At 46.3% G+C, this 7682-nt stretch overlaps 1 protein-coding gene across 2 annotated transcripts in view; it reads left to right on the top strand.

Annotated features, from left to right (window-relative positions):
* Positions 1-2: 2 nt before the first annotated feature.
* Positions 3-7682, top strand: part of LOC147705937 (arylamine N-acetyltransferase, pineal gland isozyme NAT-10-like) — a 168769-nt gene continuing 161089 nt past the window's right edge. Inside the window, exons 1-2 of one of the 2 annotated variants that reach the window (XM_086932406.1) lie at positions 51-104; positions 478-645. The gene's annotated coding sequence lies outside the window, so the exon portion shown is untranslated. Of the gene's footprint in view, positions 105-477; positions 646-7682 lie in introns of both variants that reach the window. The other variant, XM_086932405.1, reaches the window with a different exon arrangement.

Genomic DNA, 7682 nt, shown 5'->3' with positions numbered 1-7682 from the left:
CTCACGAGCCCGCCCACTTCTGTGACTTGACGGCTCAGGCTGTGACAGCCAGAATGCGCGTGCGCCTAGACGCGTGGGGAAGTTCAGAGGGAGTCTCAAGCGACGTAAGTTGAGCCGTAGCCCGTAGGGCGTTTCATTCCGCTTAGGGTTTTATCTTTCTTAGTGGGTTACTGCTGCACGATTTAGCGTTTAAAACTTTTTTCTTTTGCGGCGTGAAAGACGATAGAATAGTATGCCAACACGAGTTTCTTGAACAGAGCCATTCGGAAGGGAAGGGTAACTCGGATAACTCGCTGTTTACTGCCTTTGCTACAGTGGGTTGTTTATGTAGAGATTGTTCTCTGAAACGAATTCGAGTTTCCACATTTCAGCTCTGCGTACAGCTTGCAATAGTTTTCATTTGATTAGGCTGCTGCGTTTTTTTATTTTAATCTAGCATGAAACTGCCAGTCACAGCTTTCACTTCCACCAATTCAGGTATGCTGGGTTTGTACTATGCCCTCCAGGGTTCACACCCAAGAGATTTCTCCAATCAGACCTTGTGTAAGAGCGATGCTGTTGTGCAGCAGTGCAGGTGTTTCGTATTTCACAGGAGCGGGGAGCCCTGAAGGAGAAAATATATGAACACCAGCTGCCGGAAAAAAGGTTTGTACAGAAAGTGAATTGAAGGGAGCAGCACGCGTAATCGCAAACATTTTGTGAATGTAATGCTAACAAGCCTTTTCCAACTTCAGCCACTCCCTTCCTTCAGTAGAAGCATGACGCTTCTTTTCAAGAGTCGTTTTAAAGCCTAGGTCAAATGTGCTCTGCCCGCACATTCTAAGAGCCTATACCTGCCAACTTGAAGAAAAATCTCACTGTGTGAAGAGTGAGCGGGGCCTCGTACCGAGAAGTACCTACAAGGCACATTTGAGACCCCACCCCACCCCGTAACCCCCTCCTACAAAAACAAGCATTGAAAATGCAATAGGTCTCACATTCGTTTGTTAAAGCAATTCTGTTTGTAATAAGGTGGCTTTTTAGCTTTGCTTTTATTAGTGTCTTTCAAACTTTCATGTACATAATATGCCTATGCATGCATTTATATTTGTGTTTATATAGATATGCAGATGTGTGTAAATATATGTGTGTGTGTGTGTGTGTGTGTGTATATTTATTTATTTATGCATTTTTATATAGCGCGGACTTTACCCGAAGGCGTCAGAGCGCTTCACATTAGGAACAGAAATGAAACATAATGAGAAACATTACAAAAGAGCAGATTACAAATGCAAACGTTACTTACATAAGGTAATAGTGACAATTGTGAGCAAACAAAATAAATGAGGTAGTAAAAATTGTGAGCCACCAAAATTACATGAGGTAGTAAAGGTAAAAGTGACAATTGTGAGCAAACAAAATACTTGAGGTAGTAGTAAAAATTGTGAGCAACCAAAGATACATGAGGTAGTAAAGGTAATAGTGATAATTGTGAGCAAACAAAATACTTGAGGTAGTAGTAAAAATTGTGAGCAACCAAAAATACATGAGGTAGTCAAAAGTGCACAAGAGGAAAGTGACAAGTGTGTAGTTATAAGAGAAAACAGAGTATAATTTGAGGTATAATACTGCAATAAATGCTAGGCACACGAACAAGCGTTACGTAGGCAAGGTGGCACTTGTGCAAGTATTCAAAGGTAAAAACATGTGAGAGGTAGCAGCCGTATGTTACAAGGGCAAAGTGGTGTGTGCATGTTACAAAAGGGCACCGAACACAAGAACATGGATAATACTGCGAAAAGGCAGACACTCCAACCACAGGACAAACACTGGGAAGACACTTCCATGGTCATGGAAAGTAGAAAATATCAGTAGAGGGAAGTCTTCCTCCAAATAGCAAGAGGACGTGAATTACTTTTGGAGGTGTCTCTGGAGGAGGAGAGCTTTGAGGTCCCTTTTGAAGGCCTGGGAGGAGGCGGTGGTCCGGAGCTGAGGCGGAAACGAGTTCCAGATTCTCACTGCATTGCCTGAAAAGGATTGGGCCATTGTTCTTTCCTTCTTGAAAGTAGGAGGTTCAAGCAGTAGATTCTCCGCATTGCGTGAAGGTCTAGAGCCTCCAGAGAGTTTCAATTTATTTGCCAGGTAGCGGGGAGAGGAGGAGTGCAAGGCTTTGTGGGTGATACAAGCGGTCTTGTAGATAGCTCTAGCTTCGAAGGGAAGCCAGCGGAGGGTGGATAACATCGGTGTGATGTGATCGCTTCTTTTGGCCCCATAAATGAAACGAGCTGCTGAATGGAAGACAGACTTAAGTGGGGACAGGTGAGATTTGGGGAGGCCAGTAAGAAGAGAATTGCAATAGTCTAGTCTGGAGAGGACCAGCGATTGCACCAGGGTTATAAGGTCATGCTCCGGGAAGAAGCGACGTATTCCCCAAAGAAGGCGCAGTTGGTAGCGAGCAGATTTTGCAATAGAATTGATGTGGGGAGTTAGATTGAGATTTTTGTCTAGAATGACACCAAGGGATTTTGCGCTGTCGACAATGATGGGTTTATTGTTAAGTAGATGCATCTGATCCATCCATGATTGAACCGGGGGAGGAGAGAGTGAGGAGGAGAAGAGGAGGAATTCAGTTTTGGAGGGATTCAGAATCAGTTGATGAGATGACATCCAATTTTGAATGGAGTCGAGAGTGGAGCTTAGGATGGAGAGGTCATGAGTGGAGGCAACCTTGAGGTAGAGTTGAGTGTCATCTGCATAGAGATGATAGTGAATCCCGGATTTGCTTAGGAGGTTTCCCAGTGGTTCTAAGTAGAGATTGAACAATGTGGGTGCAAGTATAGAGCCTTGGGGAACACCTTGACCCACCGCCACAGGAGAAGAAAGACTGTTCGCTATTTTGATCATTTGAGATCTGTCAGAGAGGAAGGATGCAAACCATTTAAGCACAGTGCCCTCCAAGCCCATTCTCTGTTGAAGAATATTGAGGAGGGTGTTGTGATTAACAGTGTCGAAGGCTGCGGAAAGGTCAAGGAGAATTAGCAGACAGGACCCCCCTGAGTCGAGTATCCTCAGCGCATCATCAACCACTTGCAGTAGGGCTGTTTCAGTGCTGCAGTTTTGGATGAAGCCGGACTGACAATTGTCAAGAAGATCATTGTCCTTGATATGACGAGAGAGTTGTTTGGCTACACATCTTTCCGTGATCTTCGCAAGAAAGGGAAGGTTGGTGATGGGGCGGAAGTTGTTGAGGTCACTCGCATCAGCAGTGGGCTTTTTCAGCAGAGGGGTGACCTGCCCAGTTTTGAAGGAGACAGGAAGGGATCCTTGCCAGAGGGAGATATTGATCAGAGTGGACCAATAGGAGAGGGAATGGGTATAGAAGTCAAAGGCAATGGCACTGGGAATAGGGTCAAGAGAATGGTTGGAGGGCTTTGTTTCGCGTATGCACTTGAGAAGGGCATCTTCAGATATGGGGTCAAAGCTCTGCCAAATGGTTAAGGATTTGCGCTCCTCTGGAGGTGTAGGATGAGCAACCTGATCCACAAGTGATTTCACCTTTTCATCAAAGAAAACAGCGAACTCCGCTGCTCTCTTTGTAGAATCCTCCACCTTGGAGGTTGGGGGAGAGCAGCTTGGAGTCTTGATGAGATCGAATAGTTTTTTGGGTCTATTTTTGGCGGAATCAAGGAGGGTTTTGAAGTGCGTCGCTTTCTCAAGGAAGATGTGCTTGTGGTATTTGGATCTTGCTGTGCGAAGCAAGGCTAAATTGTCAGTGGAAGGCAATTGCCTCCATTGCTTCTCCAGGACTCTTAGCTGCTTCCTTTCCTCATAAAGGGATTTGTTGAACCAAGGTGCTGAGGGAGTGGGCCTTATCCTTTTGCTTTTAAGTGGAGCGACGTTATTAATTTCAGCTGCAAGAACTGTGAGGCATTGGGAGGTGAGAGCCTCACACACAGTATCACAGTCTCACACACACAGTATCACAGTCTCACACACACAGTATCACAGTCTCACACACACAGTATCACAGTCTCACACACCCACAGTATCACACACACAGTATCAGTCTCACACACCCAGTCTCACACACACAGTATCACACACACACACAGTGTCTGACACACACACAGTGTCTGACACACACACAGTGTCTGACACACACACAGTGTCTGACACACACACAGTGTCTCACACACACAGTGGTGGCTTACAAAACAGGGTATCCTTAGTGCATCATTATTCCATCCTCTGCCCCCAGGATGTCCTTCACAAGAAACACCAACCATAAAATGCCCCACTGTCACCGCGATGTAGGAAATGGCGCTTTCCCAGCACTACCAGCCTTTCAGGAACTTCCCGGGCTCTGGATACTTTTCAAAGGAAGTAGCCTGAAAATAAATCGTCCATATTTTATTGGGTCTGCCTTAAGAGAGGAGCCGTCACCAAGACCGATTGCTATCAATTTTTGACACACTTTGCTTTGGCTGAGCCAAGAAGTATTTGACGCTCACCTGCTGCTATTGGCTGCTTGGTGTAACAATCTGCCCTCTAGCCTGTGCTTGCTACTGCAATCCAAGAGGGACTATTTCGCACCCCAAAACTACTTTGAACCGTAACACATTCTTATTTAGCTCAGAAATGGTTTGTATACAGACAGCAAACATTTTTTCCACTCTAGCAGACGTGTTTAAAGGTTTTAGTAAGGACTCAAATTGCAGAACGGTTCTCTTTTCCAATGCTTCTTTTATCCACTCCGTGGCGTTCTTTTTATCGAACTGCAGAGTAAGGCGTGCCTGACAGGCAAGGACTCTGCCCCAGCTCTTTTATCCTCTCAGACACACGGTCCTTGCTCTATATATTATGAACAGCCCCTCAACTTCAGGTGGTTGAAAGGCGGAGTAAGGTGCACCGGAATTTGCTCCTGCCCTGAGCTGGATGGCCTCACCTCACCCCACACACAATGGGTGTGCCTGCGCATGTGCAGCAGCACTGCTGGATCAAGCCTCCTGCGGCCCATAAACAGCAGCACCCACCACAAGCTGAACCAGGAAGAGGTAGTAAATATTTCCGACAAGTTATCATCAGAAGTGGAGGAAGGTAAAAACACTTAGTGGCAGCATTTTGGCCTGAACTTGAACCCGAAATTGAATTGGTTTCCTCTGATTTTTCTAGGATTCAGTAGCTAGGAGCCGGATTGTGATAACTTGGGTTTCCACGAGCCTTTGTAGCAGCATAGACACACTTCACATTGTTATGGGGAAGTGGCCCCACGCTTGATGTTTGATTCACAACCGCCAACTTGCCTGGTCATCCTTACGAGTTCACATGAAAACGTTCAAAGAGCATTGGTAATGAGTATTCAAGGGCTAAGAAGTAAACCAACTCTTAAGCACTTTGTCAAGGATTACTTAGTTAATGTGAGATCAACTCTGAAATGTTTGTGCCAAGTAAGTGAAAATGCAGTGTGTTATTAATTCACTGGCTTAGAGTTAAACTTTCACTCATCAGGAATAAACCTCGTTAAAAGGGGTCAAGGTTTACTTTGCGTTCCACACCTTATTTCCTCATTCCATGGCAGCCCTGTTATGCCTACAGAGGCGTGCCTCACCTCTCAGCTGATCTTAATCACCTGCCTATAATCACTCTCTGGGAGGGCTCCGAGCCCTACACCTAGCCCACCTCGAGTTGATCTCACTCACTTGACTATACCCACGTTAGTAAGAAGGCCCCGAGCCCTACATATGGGGAGGGGGGTCCTGTGCACATCTCAGCGGATCTCACTCACCTGCCTTCACTCCCTCACTCTCACCGGGGGGTCTCACAGATACATCCCTGCAAGGCCTTGCCATCTCTGAGTCTATGAGCCCTCGACCGCCAGCCCCTCACTCTCCCCCACCTACATATTCGAGTCACACTCTGTCTACCTTCGCCCTCCCTGATACCACAGCGCCCTACTCACACAAGATCTCTAGTAGACAAATACCCTTGGCCTCAGCCTCACTCTTGAGAAATCACACATGATCACAGTAGTGCCTCACACTTGTCGGTGCCGCTCACCTCCCATCCCCCAATCTCCACCAGACAGGCATCTCTCTGATGGGCCTCCCAGCCTACTGTACCTCGCAGAGGAGCTACAATTTACTCTTTCCCTGGGAGGCGTCACAGCGTTAACCTGGCGCTCCTCCCGCCCCACACCAACAAAATCTACTTTCATTTTTCGTCAAATTCCATGTTTTGAAGCGCAGAGCTTTACATGTATGGTTCATATTATGACTGAATAATGTTTACTGAACTGTGCAGAGCTCTGGGCAGCCCCAGCCAGTTGAGGCAAACCCCTGTGACTGATTGTGAAACATGACGAGTACAGGTGCACCCGCCCTCTCCAATCCCTAAATGAGAAGTGAGAGCATTTTCAACTTCCATGCCATGACATTTGAATGTCTGTCCCACGTGACATGAAGAATAAAGTGGCGTTTGTCTGATCTGACCTTTACCATACCTCATGAGTGCACGCCCGTAGCCTCACCGCATTAGTGGATAAGAGAGCTCAGTGTGTCCCATATGCATAATCACCGAGAAAGAATACTCAGCTTCTCATTTTTGGGAGATAAAACCAAACACTGGCAAGGCCAAGGGGTTTGGTGCTGGCCGAACGTCCAGGCTTATTTTGTTATGACATTATGTTTGAAAAACGTTATTTTTGCGGGATCTACTGGCCCGCCAGCATAAAGACAAACATGCATTGCTAAATGCATTGTATGTGCCTCTGCCGCAGCAGTAGACCTCCGAGTGACCCTGGCAGACACTAAAGCGCACAAGCGCGGTCCCGAAAGTGAAAGGAGGACTGCGCTGCAAGCATTGGGATCTCTTGTCTTTATGGGGCTATGTGTTTGAAACGCATGGACCCATAAAGATAAGAAACCTTTTGCGACGGGAGGAAAGCAGACACGCCCGTCCAAGTGGTGACTGGCCATCGTTTAGCATAAATGGTGATGTCAGCCTATGAGAAAGGGGGGCGGAGCTTGAAGCCCTTTACTGAAAGTCCTGCAAAACATTAAATCTCGCCAAGCGAGCTGCGCATGTGCGCAGCCACGCCAACCGAGACCTAAAAACTTGCGGAGCCTGGTGCCCATGTCATGGACGTCGGCAGTTCAAAGCCTCCAAAAACGAGCTGGTAAATCACTATTTACATTTGTTTCAGCTTGTTTACCCTGCCACTATGTGATATCGGCTTCTTCGTGTATGGAGCCGATATTGTGTCACACTGGGTGAGTTGGCAGGTATGCCTCTCACTAATTCATACATTCCAACTTTCCTTATTCAATTTTCAAGGCTATTCTCCAACCTCCAGATTCCAGCATGCAGAAACCCAATTCGAATTGTTGAATCATGATCTGCTGGAAAGAAGGCAGCTTGAACTCAGAAATATGCTTAACCAGAACCCCCCTTTGTGCCTAATTCTTTGAGGGGCGATTAGAGGGTGTGACAGGCCTCAGCATTTAATTTGTGGCAGTTTTACATAGCGCATAAAAAATAAAATAAAAAAGCACGTGAGTTTAGAACTCAATTTCTATTTGTGCTATGTTATTATCCTGCCAAAACTGAAATGCTGATTGTCTGTCACCATTCATGCTGATGGACAAATTCAGACAGATTGCCTCTGCTTCAGTCTTCAGTCAATGGGCAAAAAATGTATTCTCCAG

Source organism: Lissotriton vulgaris, chromosome 7, assembly GCF_964263255.1.
Source record: "Lissotriton vulgaris chromosome 7, aLisVul1.2, whole genome shotgun sequence".
Taxonomy (NCBI): Eukaryota; Metazoa; Chordata; class Amphibia; order Caudata; family Salamandridae; genus Lissotriton; species Lissotriton vulgaris.
Note: the sequence above shows the minus strand (reverse complement) of the source record. Positions and strands in the feature narration are given on the sequence as shown.